This window comes from Artibeus jamaicensis, unplaced genomic scaffold (assembly GCF_021234435.1).
Source record: "Artibeus jamaicensis isolate MK-2021 breed Jamaican fruit bat unplaced genomic scaffold, CSHL_Jam_final contig_354, whole genome shotgun sequence".
Taxonomy (NCBI): domain Eukaryota; kingdom Metazoa; phylum Chordata; class Mammalia; order Chiroptera; family Phyllostomidae; genus Artibeus; species Artibeus jamaicensis.
This window is the reverse complement of record NW_026521803.1, coordinates 19,874,039-19,898,900: the sequence shown is the minus strand read 5'-3', so window position 1 is coordinate 19,898,900 and position 24,862 is coordinate 19,874,039. Positions and strand designations below refer to the sequence as shown.

General features: G+C 48.0%; 1 protein-coding gene across 8 annotated transcripts in view; it reads right to left on the bottom strand.

Annotated features, from left to right (window-relative positions):
• FHOD3 (formin homology 2 domain containing 3) overlaps positions 1-24,862 on the bottom strand; it is a 427,395-nt gene that overhangs the window by 207,968 nt on the left and 194,565 nt on the right. The gene's annotated exons all lie outside the window — the stretch shown is intronic.

Below are 24,862 nucleotides of genomic sequence, written 5' to 3'. Positions count from 1 at the left end.
ATTTTGAACCTCAATTAAATGAAATGTTATCTGCCCCCAGCAAAATTTCAGTCATATTATTAGTAAACCTGCATTATAAAACCATTGTACTCACTTATTATTATATTTTGAACCCAGTCTATAAAAAGTCTGCAAGCTTGCTTTGTCTCTCATCATAGAAATCCCTACTCAATATCTCAATTTTGCCTCTTAGTCCAAAATGCCTAAAATAGTTCATCCCTGGTCCTTTACAGAGAAAAGTTTGTTGAATTCTGGTACAAATCAATAATTTAAAGTGGCAAAAAATAATAATTTTTGAGATAAATGTTGTTAAAGCATTCAGAGAAATAAAATATGTGAACTTTAAATAATTGTCTGCTCATTAAAGCACAATTCAGCAGCACTCAATTTACGCAGGTGATTCTGTAACTTAAAACAGGCGCATGTATTTTAAACTATTCTCAGTCTAAGGGTGCTTCTGTCTTCAGGCAAAATAAAGTAATGTGGGACCTGAGTGAAGGGATTCCTACTAACTGCTTCCCTCCCTGACTCAGTGTTTTACTTTTGATGACTTTCAAGTGTTCAGACCTCAAATTAACCCTTTACCTCTCCCCAGTGCAACTCGGAAGTGACTGTCGGAGGCAGAAGGATGAAGTGTGGGGAGGGACAGGGACCCGAGGACAGGGGAGTGGGCTTCTGCCAGTCGGGCACCAGTTGGGGCCCCACCCTGGATCTGCTGATCTGGGATGAAGTTATCCATCTAGAGACTTCACTCTTGGAGAGTGAAAAACGCACATTGAACTTGAGAGCCCACCAACCCATTGAGTCTACATATTCGCTCACAGCCCAATATCACAGGTAGCATCGTTTTGGTAATGCTAAGTTTTGGGGGTTTTGTAACGTATTTTTAATCATAAAAAAATGACTTTCCTATGGAAGCAGTGGGATGGAGTTTGAAGGAACAAATGGGGCAAGTTAGTAAAACAAGAAACACAAGAAGAAAAACATTATAAAGACATCAAAGTGGCCCGGAGCGGCCCAGTAGGGTCTCCCTGCCACGCTGCCCCCGTAGCAGGGTCAACTTTCACAGATGGCCCTGAGTGTTTTGAATAGCCTTCTAAAGATAACAAATTTATACAAATGGAAGCTAGACCTGGGGCTTGCAAGTTAGCACCAGGGAAACCACCCCTCTCTAGCATGGATTGGGGGAGGGGGCATTCCCAGAGCCTTGAAAAACAGGGAAAAGGTGAAAACAAGCAGGCAACTCAGTTCCTGCGCATCTTTTGAAGGTACTTGGGATATCCTCAAAGGTACTGATGGACAGTAATGACCCAAGATGATTAGATACGCAGATGTTGAACTTATGAGCCACACTAATAAAATTCCATCTCTGACAGTCACCCTGGGTGGGACCAGTTCCTCCCAAGACCGGCTGCAGGGACGTCTCTTCCTCTCTGTCACCCCGTGCTCTGGGGCCCACCCTGTCTCATCCACAGCTGGCCCTGAGAGGCCACCGCCTCTCTCACTACAGGAAACCCAGCACAGTGTTAGCAGGGACAGGCGGGGGCCACGTCCTGACTTAACTGTGGATCTGTCTTCTCCTAAACCCCAGAGAACAGGCGGCAGGACTGCGACCATGGTCTTTAGCTGTCTCAAGGTCTGTTACTGGAGTGAGAATTAGAGCTGCTGCATGTCCCACAACCAGGGACAAGAGGAGGGTGTTATAGTGGTACAGATTCCTGGAAGGACTTAAGTTAGTCAGAAGTGTCCAAAGATGGGATTGGCCACCACTCCGGGGAAAGTGACACTTTGAGGTAGGAGACCCAGCCATCATGGGTGGGAAATTAGTCCGAATGATTCTCTAATTCTGGCATTCCTAATACTAATGGGAAAACATTTCTCAACAATACTCAAGCATTTTACATAACATATCACATCGTTCAGTTTCCTGTTCCCCACTCCCGTCCTGCACACATGCGCACACACACACGCACACGCTCTGGGAGCCTCTAGTGTCGGAGGTTCTTACAATTTCTGTGTGAGCCCTGAAGGGCGGGGCAGGCTGTGCCATGCCTTCAACAACTAAGACATTAGGTCACCTTCCCACCTGATCTTCGTGAGGTGGCCTTTCACCACGATGTAGCCAAGAACCACCCACCAAGTCCGCAGTCCCCCTGGTTTTCACAGTGGTCACCATGTCCATTCTTTGTGAGCCTATCCAGAGACCACCAACAAGGCCCTCAGGCCTTGCAAGAGCCTCATCCTGTGCCACCCTGCAGAGCCATAACCAACAGTGCACTTTGAAGATGGGCACTTCCAGACAGCACCTGTTTCGGCAGCCTGCCCCTCAGAGAGCAGGTGCTCAGTAACTCTCCGAGGAAGGCGAGTTCACCTTCAGGGCCCGACCAGAGTCCCCTCCTCCACCCCCGGCCTGTCTTCTTCCAGACGTGCCCACTGCAGAGTGAGCATCTGCACAGCCCTCACTGAGATCGTGGTGGGACCTATCTCCCCGCATGCGTTCACTCATTCAATCCTGCAGGCTGCCAAGGGGATACTTGCATTATCCCGTTTACAAATGAGGACGTGCCCTTGAGAATTGCTGCTTCCTGGTACTAAAACCTGGCTGTTATCTTCTATAAGTGGCCCGAATCAAGTTCTAAGGGCCTCCAGAGCTTTTGGTTTCCACCGATGAAGGAAGCACCAGTGTTCCTGCCTGACCTGTGACTTGAGCACTCGGAGTGCGGGCCCACTATAGTCTGCAGCCTGGGCCCCTGAGGGTCTGGCCTCGGGTTGCTGGGGCTTCACCCTGCCTCCCTGTTTACTTCCTGCCCCCTTGTGGCTGCTGGTTCCTTCCTCTGCCCCTGCAGGCTCCAGTCACCAAGCTGCGCCCTCACCCCTGCTTCTCAGTGTTGAGTGCCAGACACATGGTTCCTGCCCGCCTTGGGCCCGATACTGATTTCGGGGGGCCCTGTGCTAAATCAGCCACACCCCATCATGCCAATCATCAGGACACAGAGGCGGCACAGCCCACCAAAGTCTGGCGCCCCGGCTGGCAGGGCCAGAGCCACCCTCAAGGGCCACAGCCTGCCTCTCTGTCACCTGGAGGACCTTGATGCTGCCCAAACCCTGTGGAACCTGTTCCGACCTCCTTCTTGAGTTTTAGGCTCACGTCTCCAACTACCTGCTGACATTTCCACACAAAAGTCCACAAGCCTCCATCCACTCAAACGCACCCCTCTCTCTGCCTCCCTTAGTGATGTCACTGAGTACCTTGACTCGGGCTTGGCACCTGTTAGTCACCTGATGCCTCTCTTGCCCTCAAGCCACGCACCAGCAGACAAGGACGCTTTTACCACTCAGCTGGGATGCAGAGTGTCCTTTATCCCATAGCTGCAGTCAGGGCCTTCCCGCCTCTCACCCACTGCCACACTTGCTCCCCCCACTTTACTGCCACAGTCCCGGAGCGATCGCTCTGGACAGATCTGGACCATGGCCGACCCTCCCAGACCCTCTGAACACCCTGCCCTCCACCCCACACCTGAGTTCTAGCTGCTCTACAGGACGCCCAACACCCAGCACCATGAGGCCCTCCCTGCCCCCAGCCCCGGTGTGCCTCACGCCTGCTCTGACCACCCAGCCGCTGGGGGAGGCACCATGCTGTCCCTTGCCCTTGCACCTTTATTCTCCTGTCCCTTTGCCAATCACAATCACATAAGCCTCCTGCCCTTAACTCATACCCTCCATCCTCACTTGTCACCACCTCTTCCCTGCCCCCTCCTAGCCCCTAGCTGGGTTAGTTGCCACCACTTGGGGCCCACAGCACCCCCAGGTATTCTGCTATTCCAACACTGACCCCTCAAGGACAAGAGGGTGCCCTTTTGCTTGATCTGTTTCCCCAGCCAGACTTTATCTTACTTCTTTATCTCTAGGCCCAGCCCTCAGCAGACTCTCAACAAATATTTGTGAATGAATATTGTGAATTTGATCACTGCAGTGCTTTGCCTAGAAGCTTCCGCATTGCCTAGTTCCTTTAGGTCAGATGTTTTTCAACGCACTCCACCCCACCTGTTGGGGTGGAACCCTCATCTGCCTCCTGTGGCAGAGAATTGCTTCCTCACTCTAGGAACCCAAGGCTGCCTGAAGAAGACGCTACATGCGTGAACCAATGGCAGAATAGATGAGGTCAAGCAACAGAACCGCCTCTTTAATTCTCTTTCTGCAACTAGCCACACAACTGAAACACAACTTACACCGTGCTTACACCTAAAAACACAACTTTCCCCTCTCATACATCCCCTTTCCGGCCCTTCTCTATTCCTCTGGCACTGGGAGCACGTGGACATGAAGACCAAACACACAGGCCCCTGGGTAACCCCAGAGAGTAATGGTAACATGGAGGCAGAGAGGGGCCGCCCACATGGGGGCTGCTTCAGGGATGTACATGGCAACTCCGCTCCGAAGCCAGGAGCCAGGGGCCAGGGGCCGGTCTCTTGAAATGGAGAAATCAGGGAAGGTCCTTACAGGGGCGACAACAATGACTGCCCCAGAACCCAGGGACCCACAGGCATGGACTGCAATCCTGACGACAGTACTTGGCCTGGAGGCACAGCACTGTGCAGAGGACATACTGGGCAGCATCACGGGGGGTGGGGTCCTCACAAAGCCCCCACCAAGGAAAGCCAGGTCCCCTAGGCAGCAACTGTCGCGGAGGGTCCCGAACCACAGGGTGAGATACTGTATTTCATCTCATGTAACAGTGGTTTCTGACCTTTCAGTGTCTTACCAACAGAACCTTTTTCGCAACCTTATGCACAAGCCCAGAACATAAAACAGCCCAAAGGAGAGGCTCTGAGGCTGACATGGGGGTGAGCCCTGTGGGGTCTCACGGGAAGACCAGGGTTTGTAGAGTAACGCGTGGAAGCCTCTGGTTTCTTCCACGTGTGGGGGCGGAAGCAGCTCTGCGGACGACTCACCGGGGTCCTGGGGTGAGCTGGGTTTCCAGCACCCCACCAGCAGCAGAGCAGGCGATAGCTGCACAGGTGTTTCTGGTCAGGAGCAAAACCCCGAGGCGCCTGTGCCGAACTGAGAACAAGGCCAGTAGCTGCAGCAGCTCCTACCACCAGCCATGACACCCCAAAGATGCCTCAGCTGGTCACCCTCACACCCAGAGCCTATAGAGGCCACTGTGGTGGCGCCCCCTTTGTACCTTCTGCCTTCCAGGGACGTGGGACTGCAGGCAAATGGTTGGGGGAAGGGGAGGGTGAGCGGAGGCCCAGGAGCTTCCCAAATATGCAGACCAAGACTACAGACGTTCTGAATCGTGGCAATCTCTGCTATATGTGCACTGAACTGAGAAATGAAACTCCATACTTTAGCATTCTTTGAGCCTTAAAATTACAGAGCCTCACTGGTGTCCCAAATTATAGTTATAGAGAAAAACAGCAAGGGCGAGATTTGGGGCATGGGAGGACCTCAGGGTTTCCTCCAATGACGTCACCCAAGCCGCACAGTAGGGAGGTTTCTCCGGGGGCAGATGAAAGCAGGCCGGCAGCTAGACTGAGGGTGGGCATAGAGCAGAGGGTGGGGACGAGACCCTCCTCAACAAGAAGGTGCGAGAGCTAGTGAAAGGACACAGACAGTGTGAATGAGCCAGGCAGGGCAGGGCAGCCCTCAATGCCCGGGAAAACCTGCGAGGAGCCAGCCATGGGCTGCAGACAGCTGAAGGTGGGGGTCAGGGCTGCGCCAACAGTCACCCTCAGAGATTTCCACTTTGGAGATATTTTTCCAGACTTCCATGGATATATGATCTGTTCCTCTAAGTTCTGTGGCAGCCACAGGGTATTCAAAGCACAATTTTAACGTATCAATCCTGCTCCTTTAAACCAAGGAATTCCTGTAATCTGCAGGACTGCAAAGGACTCCTGCAGACATCTGTCCCTCCGGATGTGACAAGAAGTGCCTTTTAGCGGTTCAGGAAAAGAGGGGGGATGGGCCAGCTAGGGAGAACATAGGAGGGGTGAGGGCCCCGATGACCGGAGTGTCACAGAGCTGTAATGGCTGTGACTGCTGAAACAGGAGTCACTGCTGAAAGGAAAAGCAAAAAGGCCAACGGCGTCAGCAATAGGAAACGAAAAGCTTCCCCCAAGGGGAAGGAGTAAGGAGTGGCTGTGACAGCTGCAAGGCCCTGGAGATGTCCCTTCAGCCCTCCCAGCCCCCCTTTTTCTGTGAGAAGCCCAATGAGGAGTCCCCTGAGGCACCATCTGGCACTAACACTCAGTTCAGCCAGGGGGACAGCCACTGGATGGGGCACTGAACTTAGATGGTCACAGAGGCAAGGCCCTGAGGGCTGGTGGAAACGAGCCAAGGAAAAGTCTCTTCCCAGCCCAAAGACTCCAGGACTAGGGTCACCAGCCACCCCAGTCACATGCCACTCACCACAGGGACCTCAGGGAGAACAGGACTCGGAATCCAAGCTCCATACAAAGAAGCAACCTGATGGCCGTGTCTAGAAGCAGCGGCTCTGACTCGGGTTGGGAAACACCCAGCACGTTGTAGAATAAACGTGAAAACTCCCTGGGCCCAGCCACTCACTGCTCTGTGTACACCCTAGAAAGATCTTCATGTGTGTCCAAGGAAACAACAAGAATGCACATGTTAGCAATGTCTCCAGTTCCAAGACACTGGACACAACCCAAATGTGGACCAACCTGAGAGCCATTCAATAATTGCAATAGGCTCTCCAGCAGTGGAAAGGGAGGAGCAGGGCCACATTAGCCAATGGATGACTCTCACATCGTTATGTCCACTCGTCCTTTCAAAACCACGCACAAGGACAAGACTCTGTGCCGAACAAAGTGGATGAAGCCCTGTCCTGGTAGGGGGACAGAGGAAAGAAACGCCTGCTGAGCAATACACATGGTATGACAGACTGTGCCACCCCCTGTACCAAGCGAGGAAGATTGAGTGGGGTACAGAGAGGGTGCTATTGGGCACAAACATCAAGGAAGGCCAAATTGTGCCTGGTGATGCTTGTCTTAAGTTGCATGTGGGTTGTTTTTATTATACCTTATGCCTTTATAAGTCCAATATATTTCAAAATAATTTTAATTACAGCTATGACTGATGAGAGAATAAACAGATGAGAGTATGTCTCCCACCTCAGACTGAAATGCATCCCATCCTCATCATGCTGAATCATCTGTCCCCACCCCCAACAGCCCCTGCTCCCCACACAGTTGGCCTAATGCTCGCTGCAGGTAGGGGAGCCATACCCTGGCAGGGGCACCCCTGGAGTCCCCGTGCCTTTGGTTGGTGCAGGCACAGACCCTGCAGGCTGCTGTTCCTGTCTCCCACCCCCACGTGAGCAAACATCCCATCCATGGCGGCTGGTGCCTCTCCAGAAGCAAAGGCTCTAGAAGTCGAAAGCAGTGCTCCTACAGTCTAGCCAATACTCATGGTGCCTGCTGCTGCAGAGCCCGCCGGGGAACCGCGGCGGGGACGTGACTCTGTTGTTAGCCATGGATTTCTGCTCCAAATTACATAGGCTTTTCGGGATTTCCAGGCTTTAGACCACCTTAGCCCTTTCATGTATTTTAAATACATATGATAGGAAAATACTCCCCCCAAACCTATATCTCTTTAGCGTCTTGTGTTGAAAAGAACAAACAGAAAGCAAAATGCACTCATTCAGTGAAGGTGCTCTCCCACTGAAAACCAAGTGGCCAAAAGAGTCTGCTCCCAAATCTGAACCAGGGAGGAGAATACATGACCTCTGCCTCACTGGAGTACCAGCAGTCAGCTAAACAAAAAGCAGCAGACAGAGGCTGTTAAGGAGTCCGAATTTAAACCCATCTGTCCTTGAACGCTGCCACGTTTCCAGAACAACCACAGGAAACTCCTACCAACAGGATTTTCAGAGCTCAACATTCTGGTGTTTAGCTCCATCCAGAGAAGCAACATCCAAAGCCAGCCTGCGTATCACCAACAGCTACATCTATTTATAAAACTCCAAGTAAGCCATCTGCCTCCACACACCCTCTTTATAACAAATGATGGTGATGTCTGCTTGGGGTCAGAATCCCCCCAGAGAGTATGTGGGGTTCCCCTCGATGTGCAGCTTTCTGCCCAGCTGACACCAATCCATCAGCGGGCCCTCAAGTGTGTCCGAAGCAAGGTGAGTGGTGATTTGGCATGGCCCACTGGCACAGAGGCAGGTGTGGAAATAGGTGATGTAATGTACACAAGACCAGGTTTCTAAAGGAGCAGAAGCTGTGCAATGAAGTCAACTTTTTCTCAACACCAAACACCTCCAAGGCATAATCCAACAAAACAGCCATGTTCTCTTCTCTAGTTAACAAAGAAAGCCAAAGGCATTCGGCTGTGCACAAGGTACTGGCTTTGAATAAACACTTTGCAAATGAGATCGCCCAGCCCCCAGAGGACCATGGGGTGAACTCTCCACACAACCTGAGGCTTAAAGGGGAAGCCAGAGACACAGGAGACACCAGCTTAGATACCCAGCCCAGGGTGCTCATGACCTCAAAGGGGAGTAAGCCAGGATACTCTGCACTGTCCTTGGGCTCTCTCAGCACAATGCCTTTGCTCAAGGAAGAAGAGAGAGTAACAGAAGGACAGACTTCATTTCTGAGAAACACGGGGGCTCCAATCCGGAATGCAGAGCACTCTGTCCTGATCAATCCATTCAAAAAGCCCAGAATGGGGCTAATCATTGCAGGCTCACAAACCCTAATACGGCAGCCTGAATGGGACAAGCCACGTGTGCTGAGGTACCATATCATATGCATGGGCATGGCTTTGGCTATGATCACGGTCATCTCTTGTGAGTTTTTCCTCCTGTTTTTCTAGCCTTTAATTCTGAGCCTTCTCCACCTTGTCCTTGTTGCATGGGTCCGTTGTCTCCCTGACATCCCCTGGACAACAGTTACTGCTTGATTCTTTTATTGAAGGGCCTGGTGAGCACCAGGCACATGACGTGCCTGCTCAAAGTGGGGCACAGGGGATCCAGGTGCAGATAAGAATGTCTGATCATCAAGAAGGTCTTGGCCTAGTCAGGGAGAAGGACAAGGGGACAAATGGTCACACATATGCTGTGACGTGGGAAGGCCACACTCCCAGAGGGCTTTAGCAAGGGCTCCCCAGATTGCCTCATGGGAAGGGTATCACAAAGGGTAAAGAGAGACCCTACAGTGAGCCGAGGAGGAGGAGGCAGAAGGGTCAGCATGGATAAAGCAAAGCAGTCAAGTGCACAGTGGATCAGACACGTCCGCTCAGCTGTTTTATGTGCACCCCAACATAGAGCCAGAGGGGAGGCTGTCTCACCCCCTTGGTGATGTAAATATGTCTTCCCAGTTCCACTAACACAAGCCAAGACATGCCCTGTAGCTGGTCTATACACGGAGGCCAAAGGGGTTCAGAGAGTAACTGTCAGGAGACACCACAGCACTCAGGGGATATAAAATCCACAAGGTGACAGAGACAGTGGGCTTGGGAAGGTCATGTATGCCCTCCACCTTTCCTGTCAACCCCATGGGGAAAAACAGCCCAAAACCATTTCCTCCTACACTGTCCGACCACCAATGAACCCGCAAAAACAGTAGAAAGAGAAGCATTATTTTATTCAGGGAATCTGTTAGGTTACGAGACAAGTTCCATCACTTCCATCTCTCAAGATCTGGCAGTAGAGGGAACACGCAGAGCACCTGCAGTACCTTTTAAATCAATCCCTTTCTGTGAGGAAGTAAGAGGTCTGTCCAGAAAGCATCCAGCCATGTAATATGAAAAATAGAGACATTTACTGAAGAAGATAAAAGGAACATTGTACACTGGACACCTTAGTCCCCTTCAAAGCAGGCACCTTGGGACTTCACGCGAATTCTCCCAATCACCATCAGCTGCCCCATCGTACTTTCCCAAATCTCATGATGGCCTGAAATCTCTTCCCTTTCAGAGCTGATTTTAGTTTGGGGAAAAGCCAGAAGTCACAGGGCATCAAATCTGGGCTGTAGAGGGACTGAATCACCTGGGTGATTTGATATTTTGCCAGAAACTACACGAGATGTGATGCTTGAGCAGGCGCCTGGTCCTGATGAAGCTGCCCATCACCAGTGGCCTGTGGCTGCGGCCTTCTGAATCATGCAAATAGTTGCTGCTGAGGAATGTTTAAGCTTAACACAAAATGTGATGCAGATTCATTGCTCTACTGGCTTGGTCATTGTAAATGCGATAGTCACACAGTGCACATGCTCATTCAATGGTGTCTACCGCCCCCACTGACTAGTACAGTGAAGTCATCACTATTCACACATGTGCACTCCAGTCCACTCTCCTTGGCTGCCAGGTTACATCAGCATTGTGCAAGCCACTCTCATTACATTAACAATGGCTGGACTTTTTCCGGGCAGGCCTTTTATACTTATTTCTCAGTGCAGGACTAGTCAGAAGACCTTAAAAAGGACAACAGCACACCTTGCTCAGACGTCGACTAGGCACAGCTCCCAGGGGAACAATCAAAAGGGACTTAGCCTGCAAACTGCTCTCAGGAACCCTCCACCAGGTAACAAAGAGCAGCAGTAGCCACTGTTCCCTTTCCCAGTGCACAGCACCCAGATGCAGCCTTCGCGGAATATCTGCTTGTCCAACCAGGTGGGGAACAGACGGTGCTTCCTGACAGGTCAGGAAGGTTACTACTGTTTCAACCGTAATTTATACAAGGGTCAGCCCTTCTCAGTTCCGAGCAACTTTCACATTAGGACTTCAACTGAGGTAACAGGAATTTGGTAATCCACGTGGAATTCAGAAACAAAACCATAAAATTACATATTTCCTTTCTTTGCAAGCCTGATAATGCCTAGAAACCTTTGTGCTGTTTTTTGCCTACATGAGAATGAACAGTTGATTCAAATACCACATTTCATGTTTTATGAAATTCCCATGAAACGTGATACATTAAGCTGATTCTATAAAAAGGAAAAGCTGAATTATGAAAAGCAAACATCTTGAATGACTGAGCAAAGAGCAAATAAAATAGCTTCCCATGCCTTTGAAATGGATGATATAGGATTGAACTACTTAAAATGTATCAGCCACCTTTGGGAACATAATGCTGATGCAAGCAATTAGAGAGGAAAAAAACAGGACTTAAGGATTTTCATCCAAAACCTAACTTAATACAGTGTTTTTCTGTATATCCATCTTTGCTTGATGGCTCCTATCCTAGGGTCACTGCCAAGTTCCTTGTGGTGAGAGGCCTCAGCTCGAGCCCTCCCACCGCAATTCTCTGCATAAGGCGCGTGCTGGATGCATGAGCAGGTGAAGGAGTGGATGGTAGGGATGCAAAGAAAGAGTAGCAAAATGCATCTCTGAAGAGGATCACGACTTGCCGCAGAGCCCTTGTGCCCCAGTTGCCCATCTCTAATTCATGGGTAAGATCATCCGTCTTTATAGGTGGTGACCCAGTCCTTATAGGACTGCCATGTTCTCTCCTGACACTGGCATACCAGAAATCCCAAATTTTCTTTTGAATCACCTTCTCCTTTAGTTACTAATTGGGGTGTAGGAAAGAGCCCTTTAATTGAGTGACACAGATGTCACCAAAGTCTTTGAGAGAACCAAATGAGTAACCACCACTGGAGTGAGGGGTCTAAGCAGACTGCCTGAAAGGCTCACACAAGAAACGGCAGGGACATGGAGGGAAATTCAGTGTAGATGGATGGCACATGGTTGCCTAGGAAACCCGGGAAGAAAATAAGAAGTTGCTGCCTGCATGAAATCTCCTAACATCCTTCCAAAGACCTCTGCCTCTTCTGAGGTCACAGAGTATTTTGCAACAATTTTTGCATGCCCAGATGGCTTTGTATTACAACTTTTATATTAACTGCATTTGTTTTTCATTGCTATATAACAAATTGCCACAAACTCAGCAGCTTAGAACAACACATATTATCTCACAATTTCCATGAGGCAGGAGTCCAGGCACAGCTTAGCCGGGTCCTCTGCTCAGGGTCTCACAAGGCTGCAATCAAGGTGTCAGATGGGGCTGTGGTCCCATCTGAGGCTTGGGGTCCCCTTCCAAGCCTGTGTGGTTGTTGGCAGCATTCATTTCCTTGCAGCTGTAGAACTCATGGCAACTCGCTTCTTCAAAGTCAGCAGAAGAAAGTGTCTATGACTTGTAGACTCTCTTTTAAGGGTTCACCTGTTCAGGCCTGTCCCACACAGGGTAACTGCCCTTTTATCTAACTCAAATTCAACTGATTTGAGACTTTATTTACATCTTCAGAATCCTTTCATCTTTGCCAAATAATGTGACCTAATCATGGCTCCATGATATTCACAGATCCATCATGATCACAGATCTCACCCACACCAGAGAGGCGAGGACTACACAGGATGTGCAGCAGGGGGCAGGAGTCTTTTGAGTCACCTTAGAATTCTGTCCACCACAGCACTCATGTCACTTCCCCTGCTATAGTCAAAGCTCCCTAAAGCTCTGGAGGAGCAGCAAACCCACCACTGTCTCCAGACCTCAACATGGACATATGAATTCCTGGATATAAACCAACAGTCACTCTGCCAAATCTTCAAATTCTGCAGATCAACATGAATAGCAGCCCCTTAGTGACTAAGAGAAGCTCACCTTCCTTTTCAATGAGTTGGCTGGGCTCTATGTCGTGTAACCAAATGGCCTTCTTCGAAGCTAAAACAGGGCAATATATGCTTGAGGAGAGCCTGTGGATCCTACAGCAACTAAGACAGAACATGTATGAAGAAGGAGAGCCAGACAACTCTGACTTCATCACTTTTGATTTTTCTATTTTACTCAGAAACACAGAACCTAGAGTTGGAAGGGATCTAAGAGGTCATCCCTCTGTTCCTCATCCCAAGTCTCATGGCCCTAATAGGTCATCTGGTCCCTGCTGGTTCCAATACAAAGTTTTGTAATTAGAAAATTAATTGTCACACACCTGTCTGAAATCAACTCAACAAGCATTCTTAAAATGCCTAATATTCCCCAGAATAAACAAACACCATATATAGTATTCCTGCTCTCACTCCCCACTCCCCGGCTGCTGACAGACATCAAGAATTGGTTGTGGCACTCTTTCCTGCTGATGCTGGATGTGGCTTCAGAATCCTCAACAGAATGCTCCAGAAAGTCACCACTGATCAGTTTACGTTGGCAAAAAAAACAAACTAGTTTTCCAACTCTGTTCTAGCAGCTTGTCTTCAGTTAAAAAACCACTTTCCTATAACTCCTACTCATTGCTCCTAACCTTCCTTTAAAAGCAACACGTTTGTCCTTTCCTCCAAAAACAACCCTATAGCTAACTACATCTAAACTTATTCCCCATTTAAACACTTGTGGGCTCAAGTCGAGTCTCAAGGACAGGGTGACCTGGGCAAGTAAAGACTGGAGCTCTAATTCTGGGATAATTAGGATGCCCTGGTAGTGTTTCAGGGAAGCCTGGAGCCATGGAGGCCCTGGGGGAGGCAAGTGTGTACAGCGGGGCCATGGAACAGTTCTCCCTGCAGGAACTGGCTCAAGAAACATCAGGTCAACCTGGCACCAGTGTATCTTTGGGGGAAATCAGTTTTGTGTAGCAGAGAGGAGAGGAGAGGCAGGGAAAGGGAAGTAAGAGATAACATGATTGAGATCATGAGGATACTGAAAACTAAATCAAATGAAAATGCTCCCCATCACTTATCTTCCCACATCTCCCCATTCTGCATCTTCTGATCGTGCACACCCATCTCCCAGTGTAAAGTATGTGCTTACCCACCATCGCTCACTCACAAAGTACTACATAAGAACAAGACAGCTCTGTGGCATGGCCCTGGGTATTCCCCTCCCACTCACTCATTCATTTAGTTGCTTTAATCAAATAGCTGTTAAGTATCTGAGGCAATAGAATCAGGCTGGAGCTGGGACCATGAAGGCTATGACAACACTCTTCCTGCCACCAAGGAATTCATAATCCATCTATTTCAGAGACAGGTAGATAACTCCCTGAGATACAAAACAGGTTATGTGGTATGCTCCATTTTTGAACAGATTTGATCTTCAGAAACCATGCTATTTAAAATCAACATATATGCTATCTTGATCTACTGAACAAGCAAAATTATCGAAACATAATTCAATATTTTAGCATTTTTTTCTAAGTACCAAAAACAAATCAACATGTGCTATCGTGCCTCAGAAATCAAACAATCTGGTGAGCTAAAGCTTCAGATTAGCAAATCCAAGTCCTCCCAAATCCTAAGTATAAACCAGTAGCTCCCTCAGGGACCATGGGTTCTCTTCCTGGCAGACATTCTATCCTTCACCTAGTCTCTCCTCTAGCCAATTTTCACTGAGCTCCTAAAATGTGCCCAACATCAAGCACAGAAACTGGCATGCACTCAGGTAGCCAAGTGTAGTAGAGCAAATTAGCCTAGGTTCTCTGGCCTATAGTGTATTTGCAACAAATATTTGTTTTTTTATTATGTGAGGTAATTTATTACATGAGGTAAGTGTCAATACCAGGGTATGCAGAGAGGGCCCAAATATTGGGGTACAAGAGAAGATCTGCTGGGAAATATGGCATCTTAGCCCCATCCTGAACACGAGCAGGAAGCAAAGGATAAAGTATGAACCAGGTGAGGAAGGGTCTCATAGGCAGTACCAAGGCCAGAGAGAAAGCTGAAATGGCCTGGGCTGATACACTAGCCACACAGACATTCTGCCAACGTGGAAAGAGCAGGACTTCTTCCTGAGGATGAGAGGAGCCACTGAAGGGTCTACACCCAGAACGGAGGAGGCCAGCCCTGTTGGCCTGCTGCCTGGGTATAAAATGGACCAAAGGGAAGCAGAAATGAAGTCAGAGAGACTAATTAGCTCATAGAGAACATTAGGAAGAAAAAAAATGATGGTCTGAACTCAAAAACTACAATTGGAAATGAAGAGATGAAAGGACTTGAAAGGGAGGGGTAGAGAAGCCTGAATTTGGTGGTGGATGATTACTGACAGTGAGTGAGAGAGGGGGGTTGAGAGGACCCAGGTAGCTGACTTAAATGTGATGGAGGACTGTGTCCTTCACAGGGATGCTGAATCAAGCAGCAGTGGGAGCACTGACTGGCATGCAACGATGCAGTGTTGAGGTATGGACATGGGGCCTTGGGGATACCTGGGTCATGGCTGGCTCTGCACATCTGAGACACCACAGAGTGACTTGAGCTGGGGTCTTGTGCATATCAATGGCAAGGAAGCCACATTATCAGGACAAAGAGTGGCAACCTGCAGGCAGGCTGGCCCAGTCTACCAAGGACCCCCAACACTCCAAAATGCAGTGTATGAACATAGCAACTGACATGCCCCGGCAAATTCCAGGCAAGAAAATAGTTTTAATCCATGTTTAGGGTTGGGTTTAAAATTTGCTTAAGACCTTCTGTTCTATCATGAACTTGGATTTATAAGTACAGCCCTACAAGAGAAGACCATGAGAGACAGTTAATAGCAGGAGAGGTAATGACTGTGATTAAGGGCACATCCAGTTGGCTATTCCTCTGTATACATCTACCAAGCAAGCAGAGAAGGATGGCATGAGAGGCGCACCTTCAGTATGAATAAAGTGGAAAGATTCCTAAAGAACACACGACAGTGAGATTCAGCCGTAGACAGTTCCACGCATCGGAATAACTGGGTTTCTTTCTTCTTTCTTTTCTCATGGGAAAGGAAGAAGACAAAGGCTTCCAGTGGAGATGAAAATGCTGAAGAAATCTCTTTGGCTGAGACTGGCTAGGAATGGCTCTTTATGTTGAAGTGCTCGGAGACATGACCACACAAAATTACAAGGTGTTGTTTGGGGGGCGGGGAGAGTGCAGTTGTGTGCAAACTGGCCTACATGTGACTTTATACAGATTGTAAGGTAAAATTTAAAGAGACAAAGTAATCAGTCTAAGAAAGAGGTTGAGATTAAATTATTATAATTTAAGTTAAACCATTTCACTTTGCCATTTCTGCAAGGAAAAATGGTCAAATGTCAGCAATGTCACATGATTTGGTCTAATGATGCTCCAGGCTGGAGATAACATTCACCAGGTAGACCTACTGTGTACTGCTTTATAAAGACTGAGCTACAGGAAATATTTCTGTTACTACTTAATGCTCACTATATTCCAGAGTATTAATAATTAATAATTCATTTTTACTTTAGAAAAATTAAAACTTAAAAGCCTTATGAATCATAGAGCAAAGTTACCAAGAGAAAAGCATTTTCAAATTATAGGGGGAAAATACTTTGAAAGGGGGTAAGAAAAGAACAAACAACCAAACAAACACAACACCAAAATCATGTTTAAAGCTGGAAGTATCCACCTAGAGTTACAGACTGAGGGCAAATATCCTTCTTGCTGTCAAATGTGGTGAGGGGCTCAGGGCCATGCATGCCACCTATCTCTCCAGGGTCTGGCCCAGCACATTCCTGCCTCACCTGAGAACCCAGAGGAAAAACAAGAAGCAGGTTGCCCCCTTCAGAGGTCTGGACAGGCTCTGGCCTTCCTTTGCTTCCTCAGGCAGGGGACCCCTCGCCCACCTGGCCCACCGAGTTCCTGCATATGGCACTGAGGACTGAAGGTGTGCTGGGGCACAGACTGCACACAAGGCTGACTCAGATCATTTGGCACTTCCAGAAAAAAATGCAGTGCGACAGAAGCCTTCAAACCACCATCCAACCAATCTACCCAAAGGAGCCATGGGAAGCACAAGTAAAGAAAAAATCCCATGAGCCCTGAGGCTGGGGGTAGCAGCCTCACAGCACTGACTTTGAGGGGTCCATCTAGATACACCAGTGATGACAACTTCCTCTCCTGGGAAATGGAGGGCTGTAGAAAGTAATCACAAAAGTCCAGCAAACCGAGAATATGCTGAGGTCTGGGCAGGCCAGCGGGAGACATGAACTCTCCAAGAGGAACTGCCTAGAAGGTGAGGGATACAAGTGGAGCTCTCAGCTATTCTCTGACCCAGGTTTTTAAAAGGGGAGCAGGCCTGATTTGAAGCGGGGATGGAGGGGGTGACGAGAGGGGCCAAAGATGGGACGTTCAGGGGTGTCATTTCTGTCACCATGCACTAAGAGCAGCAGCAAGAGTGACTCAGCCTCCCTCCCTAAGTAGAGAGGGCTGCTGCTTTCCTGCCCCCGACCAAACCCTTCCACAGGTTTGCGGCTGGCTCAACCTGGTAGCCACATCCCTACTAGTGTGCCAAGTGGTTAAGCCAAAAGGTCAGGCCGAGGTCAGACACTCCAGGGCATGGAGAATATCAGATGCCAAAAGCAGAAGTTTCAAACAAACAAGCAAAATGCGAAGACCACATCCCCTGCTCATGAGTGGTCCAGCTTCTCAGCCCACAAGCCACAGGTGGTGAATGCCTGGAACCTGCAGACCAAGTCTCCGGCCAGCATGCCGCTGGTGTAAGGGCTCAAAGGAAGAGTTTCAAACTGGTAACCACAGAGGAAGAGGAGGCTAACTGTGCCTCAGAAATGGGTCTTCACACGAGATTGACTGTATTGGCCAAGCCTCTGCCACAACTGAAGAAGCCAGCCCCAGACACAGAGCTCCAGAAGGCAGCACAACACACCCGAGGAGGGTGAGGAAGGCCCTGCTTAGCGGACGGCACGCCCAAGCCAAAATGAGTAAATAAGGAAAAATCAATACAAAAACACCATGGGGATATGCACAGAACCCTGTAACGAAAGAGAAGGAAACAGACACCACGCACAACAGTTAGACGGGGACTGTGTTCCTGAAAGCGTTTGTCCCAGGACCTGGAAGTATATGTAAGCAATGGTGTGAAACTTTCAAAGACAGTTGTCAATTCTTCCCAAAGTAACTGACACATGTAACCCAATGATAACCAAAGCTACATACTACTTTACAAAAATGACTACAAAGTCCACTGGTAGGAATAAACGTGCCCTGAATCGTCAGGAATGACAGAGACCACGAAGACTGATCACCCAGGCCTGGGGTAGAGTCTGAGGCTCACAGGTCTGAGACAAAAGCCTTGCTGTTACCACATTACAAGTTCTACCACATTACGAGTTCAACCAATGCAGCAAGTTTCCAACGGGGAACTTTGTCCACAAACTCTCATCTCAGCCAGTGGCTCTGCCTACTCTCAGCTTCCATCTCCAGAGCCAGGCTCTTCAGACTCCGGGTTACCTCTGGCCACACAGGGCAGGGCATATCCTCCTGTCTCACTGTGTCCTCAGAACATCACCCGAGGGCTGAGTGGGGGCGAGGCAGAAGACAGTGCTGAGCTTTGCATGTATTCAGAAATGCCAGAGGTAATGGGTAGGGGGATTAAAAAATATTCGTGTTGGACTGGAGAGCCAAGTTCGCAAAGTTGTGATGACATCACAGCTTATGTCCAACTATAATACGGTCGGGCTTTTCCCCTTTAGATAACTGTAAGTCTCATTTCACCGACTGTGATGTCATTAGTCGGAGGCCTTGCATATGTCTATGAGGCACAGAGGAAACGAAATAAGTGGAGCAATCCCGGTGCACACAAGAGGGAGTGGTAGGGACTGTGGTAAACAGAGCCCACATGCCTGAGTCAAGGGCGCAGCTACTCTGGACTCCAGCTAACTGTGGCCGTGGAATGAGGGCCCGGTGCTGGCTCACATGTTCAGTTTCTCAAGAGAAGCCAGAAATCTGTGTTGTTAGGTCAAATCTCACAATTCTAAAGTATTCATGATTATTTTAAAATATTTTAACGTGCTAGACTGGGCAAACAAAGTATCTACAGGTTCAATTCAGTCCCACGGGCTGCCAATTTGTGCCAGCTGACCTGACTCCCTCCTGGGAACAGCCTCCACTACACCAAACGGCAAAAGGAGAGGCATCAAGTGCGGAGAGACTTCATCCTCCCCACTGGCCTCAGCCCCAGGGGCTGGAGCCAGGCACCAGCAGGCCAGTTGTGCAGCTGTGTCACCGAACCTGGGCCATGTGGCTGCCCCAAGTCATCCCTGACATCTGACTAAGCACACAAAGCTCACAGCAAGAGGAAGAAGAGAAGGCCCTTCTGGCCTGGTGGCTTGGTTGGTTAGAGTGTCATCCTGTACATCAAAAGGGTTGTAGATTCAATTCCCAGTTGGGGCGCATGTGAAAGGCAGTCGATCCGTGTTTCTCTCACATCGATGTTTCTCACTACGTTCATTCTCTCACACACCCTTTCTCTCTTCCTCCCTCTCTCTTCTCTCTCTCCTTCCCTTCCTCTCTTTGTGAAGTCAATGAGAAAATATCCTCAGGTGAGAATTTAAAAAAAAAAAGCCCTGGCTGGTGTGGCTCAGTGGATTGACTGCCAGACCGGGAACCTAAGGGCTGCCAGCTCAATTCCAGTCAGGGCACGGCCTGGGCTGTGGGCCAGGCCCCAGCTGGGGGTGTGTTGAGAGGCAACTGATTGATGGATCTCTCAAATGTTTCTCTCCCTTTCTCCCTCCTTTTCCCTCTCTCTAAAAAATAAATAAAATCTTTTAATTAAAAAAAAAGGCAGGGGGTGGGCTGGGATGGGAGTGAAAAACAGAAAACTATACATGAACAACAATTAAAATAAATAAATAAAAACTGGGCCCTGGCTGGTGTAGCTCAGTGGACTGAGCACGGGCCTGGGATATAGACAATCGCAGTTCAATTCCCAGTCAGGGCACATGCCTGGGTTGCAGGCCAGTTCCCTGCAGGCCAATTCCCAGCAGGGGACGCACGAAAGGCGACCATACATTGATGTTTCTCTCCCTCTCTCCTTCCCTTCCCCTCTAAAGATAAATAAATAAAAAATATTTTTAAAAAACTGGAAAAAAAAAAAAGGCAGGAGCAAAATGTCCCTCAAGCCTGCAGATGTGCCCAGGACTACAGCCAGGGGACATGGGCCAGCCAGGCCGGGCTGTTCAGCGGGGACCCCGGCAGCCAAGCATCCGCCCCCAGTTCAGGGAGGAAGCAGCTCCCCTCTGGCTCCCGAGTCCTCCCCTTGGGACCACTTTGAGCTCGTCCACAACCACTGTGGACAGTGTGAACCAGACCTTCACTCTCCTCCTTTGCTCTGAAATGCCGAAACACAGCACTTCAGTTTTTTGAGATGGAGGACATTGATTTAATGACTACTTGATCATTTTGTGCCTCTCCTTGTAACATCATAGTCTCTTCCTACGCCATCTGTAATATTTCTGTTCCTGGTGATGCAGATGCCACAGAAATCAAGCGTCCAGAAGTCCTGACCCTCGTTAAGAGATCCCCTAGGAATCAAGGCATTTTTTTCCTGTAGTACAATATAATTAAGTGACATTTGGCAAGGTCCTAGAGTTCTCAGGTTGTCGTTTTTGCAAAAAAAAAAAAAATCTAAAATCTGGACTAAATATCTCATTTTTAATATTGGCAACCATTAAAACATTTCTTAAAAACACACTCTTGAGGCAAACAAAATATCTGCAGTGTTCTCCTACAATGAAAGGACTGGACTAAAGAAGCTCTAAGATCTTATCCAGCTCCAATCATGGCTGAGGCGGTGTTTTATGCTTAGCGAGGAGTTTGCTTTAGGATAAAATCAAATTTCTCCATGTAAAACTAGACCCCTTCTTGGGTTCTCCCTCGTGGTACAGCTGGAAAAGTGGCCGGTCTCGCTGCAGCCACTTGCCTCTGTCCTCTCTTCTCTCCCAAAGCGCGTCACTTGTATGCAGTCTCTCAACATTTCGGACAGATGTGATACAACACATAAAACGGGCCACGCACAGCCCCTCCCAGGAGCTTTCCCAGGTTGGGAAACCGTATTCTGGTTTCCTTGTCCTGTCCCCAGGGCCGACATGGCCCACAGCTGAAGGCTCAGGACGTGTGTGGAAAGTTTAAGTTCCCAGGAATATACCACTAGGTCCTACTACTTCAATAAGAATAATTGTGAGGTACAAATTCCACAGTAGATTTATATTAAACACTGGCTATCACAAAAAAAAACTTTAGATCATTAGCTATAACCATCCAAGAATAATAAGCCAGATAAATATTATTTCTACATGTTGTACATTTAAGACCTATTCCCAGCAGCCGGCTCACATTTTTTGGAGAACACTTGGCTACACCGTAATTCAAAACCTATCTTTACTTCTCAGCAGATACATCCTCTGCGAAAAGCAACGGATTCCTGGGCCTTAAAAGAGGAGCTGACAGAGGGCTGAGTGCAAAAAGAAAGATAAATTAAACGAGTTCTAAAAGCAGATGTGGAAAGTGCTGGGTTCTCCAAGTGCGCTTGTTGCCTTTGGATCTGGGGACTCGCACATGGTCTCACGGATGGAGCTCCGGAGGTAAGTAACTTCACGAAGGCCACGCTCCTCCACGGCCCGGTGACAGTCACCCCGCCTTGTGGTTTGTAATATCATCCTTTGTGTTTTGTTTTTTTAATTATATTTTATTGTTCATGCTTTTAGCCTTGTCCCAATTTTTCTCCCTTTGCCCTCATCCGCCTAGCCCCACCCACTCCCTCCGGTGATCCCCACACCATTGTCCAAGTCCACAGATCTTGCACATATGTTCTTTGGCTGCTCTGGTCCCTGTGCTGTACTAATAGCATCTTTTTAATGCCCTCTTGACCCAGGGTTTAGGCTCTGGGGCTCTGACACTCCAGGCCATGACTTTCCCACCCTAATCCATCACCCAGGGCCAAGTAACACAACCAAGGACAGCCCTAAACTCCAGAGCCCACTGAAACTATTCCAACTAGCCAATCCTAAACCTGCTTCCTCCACACCACCATGAAGTCACAACAAAGGTGCTGCCTCATGAGGACTCTGTGCCCCTCCTGGGTAGCATGCTGTGTTCTCCCCAGGAACCTGTGAGTTACAAAACTAGAACTCTTTCCAGTGTCTCTTGATCTGCACCTGAGGTAATATGGTCAAAATACAGTTGGGGGAATAAAGAGGCAATCCAAAGGTCATCCTTGATTGCGAATGTCTACTGGCAGCCAGCAGCTGATCACAACCTACAAAAAAACCTACATGCGAAGTTTTCCAAAGTCAGGAAGGGGTGACTCAACATGTGGCCTAGGAAAAATGATAGTTTCTTTGTATAAAAACACAAAAGTCACACCCCAAGAAACCTGTCATTTACAGCCCTCAGAAGGTACTTTCCTGGTATGAGTTTCGGTCAAATACATCAAAATGTGCTGATGTTTGCAGTGGTGACCCGGCATCTTCGGAGACTTAGCTGAAGTGGAGCAGGAGTGCAAATGCAGCTCCCTGTGTGGAAAACAGGGTGCCTTGTCACAGCGCGAACAGGAGTGAGCACGTGCTCATTTCCCAGGAAACACAGGGTAAATCTTCTGACCTCCAGTAAACGGACGCTGCCACCAGGTGATGGCAACGGAGATGTGGAGTCTCCTCACACATTAGGAAGAGCTGACCACAATGAGGCATTTTCTGCACAGCCAGAGGAGCAGCAGGTCGTTGACAGGGTTCTCCCCTGGTTGTGCTGGGGCACTCTGACTCTTAAACATTTGGAAACTGCCTTTGGCACCTTTCCGGGACAGGTCAGAACACTGCAAATTAATAAAACACTGCAAGCTTAATGATAAGCGTTCACTAAGGTAGAGAGCCTAGCTCAGGTACTCTGTGTCAACACCATCTTCATTCCCAGGAAGGACAATTCACACAGTTCACCATTTAGGACCTTGTGCAGACATTATGCTTAGTCTGCCCTCTGTACAACCAACCATTTCCTCAGCATCAGGGAGGCCTTCACTACCTCCAACCAGGCCACCACATGGCTGCCTTCTAGAAGGCCTTCTCAGTTGGGCTGAGTTTTTTCTTCCTAATTCCCTCTATGTGGCAGGCACTGCTAACCCTCAGGTCTAAAGCCATGCTTTATTCTCTTGCTGCTACCCCTTAAAGTCCAGGAAACCAAATACAGCAGGTCCTAGAGTGACACTGTTTCATTCAACAGCATTCTGTTATAACATTCATGAGATGCCATAGGAATGTTACTCTTGTTTATATCAATCACCTATGGTTTTGTTATCTCATTTCATCATAGTTCCAAGATCCTATAGACACACTGAGGACTTACTATACTCACTTTGCCAGCCTCCCTTGCAGCTACGATGATCATGTGACCCAGTTTTAATCCATGGAAGGTCTGCAGGGAGCTTCTGACAAGAATTTGACCTTCCTGATAAAAGGAGACTGACTACAGGTGGCAGAGTCCTCCCTGTCACACCAGCCTTGAATGTAGCTATTAACACTAATGATTACTCAATAAAAATAAACATATACACTCCTAGATAAGAGTCTGAAAAACACATATCGGGGTGTCCAACCTGCAACCCATGTGGCTCAGAATGGCTATGAATGCAACCAAACACAAAATCATAAATTTACTTAAAACATGGGGTTTTTTTTTGTGATTACATGTTGCAATGTATTTAATGTGTGGCCCAAGACAACTCTTCTTCATCCATTGTGGCCCAGAGACGTGAAAAGGTTGGACACTCCTGAAGATGGTTTTAATATTAATTATGTAGAGGTGCATGTGCATGCACACTCACACAAGCACTCACTAGAGAAGATTTTTCTTTGTAAAGTTAAAGCATACTTTAAACATAATAAAAATATATTTATTGTTAATGTGGACCCCCTATTCAGATCAGGCCATTTTAGGTATATTTCCTTCAATGTGGTTCAACTTCTGAATATCCATATGAGAGGTGAGTTGGACAATTAACAGGAAGAAGCTCTCCCACCCTGATTCCTGTGCCTTCCCCCATTTGAGGTGTTGGACAGTGCAAACGGAACATGAGGCTGAGAAGGTTTGCACTGTCTCTTCAGACACAGAGGCAGTTGCATTGGAAGGCAACACGGCAGGACAAAGTTTCTGGATCATCTGTCTACACATACCAGGCAAGTTCCCATACAAATGTTTAATCATACTGAGGATAGAAATGATAAGATTCACCAATAGAGCCTCTCTGACAACCTGCAATGAAGGTCTATCACACACCCAGGGAAAAACTGGAGGTTGAGAAAGGGAAACAACTGCTTCGCCTCACAAACACCGCGGACTATAAAAACCAGAGTCTGAGGAACTCTCTTTCACACACACACTTGGCATTTATCAAAATTTATGGAAACAACGAACACTGACTTGAAAATACAGCCTTAAAATTTTTTTTAGTGAACACTAAGTTTCCTCCTTTGCTTTTGCCTTTTGTTACAGTGGCTCTCCAGGAGCAGAGAAAAGGGAGGACTCGAAGTTCAACGTGCTGGGGAACAACACGGAACATAAGGAAACTTCTCAGGGTAAAACGCAACAGGAACTGTAGCAGACCGTTTCATTTTGCCTGTCTCCAACTAACCATGGACACTTGACATTAAATCACACGTGTCATGTATTTTTCCTTCACTGGGGGAAAGGAGCTGTGGGGTTATGGGCATGCATGCAGGAGCAGGGACAGGACCTTGATCAGCTGTGACGTGCCCCGTGTCCGGGCCCAGCCCCTGCCCGACCACACACTAGAGAAACTGACTTTATTAGGCAAACGTTCCACCTCAGACATTCGAATTTTTCAGCTACAAAATGGAGATATTAAACTATATCGAATTTCCCCTTTTATAGATCAAAACTGTTGATAGCACTGATTTCATAGGGTTCAACCTAATAATTCCTGCCCTGCTGTTCATAGGTTTTTTAATAGGATCAAATGAGTATTTATATAAAGATGCACAAACAAAAAACCTATAACTATGAAAAGATCATTAACTTTATGAACTGGAACAGTCAGCAGTGCTTCAAACTCCCCAGTGTGTTGCTTTATAAAAAATAAAATTGCGGAGGTAGATATCAGAATCAGTCT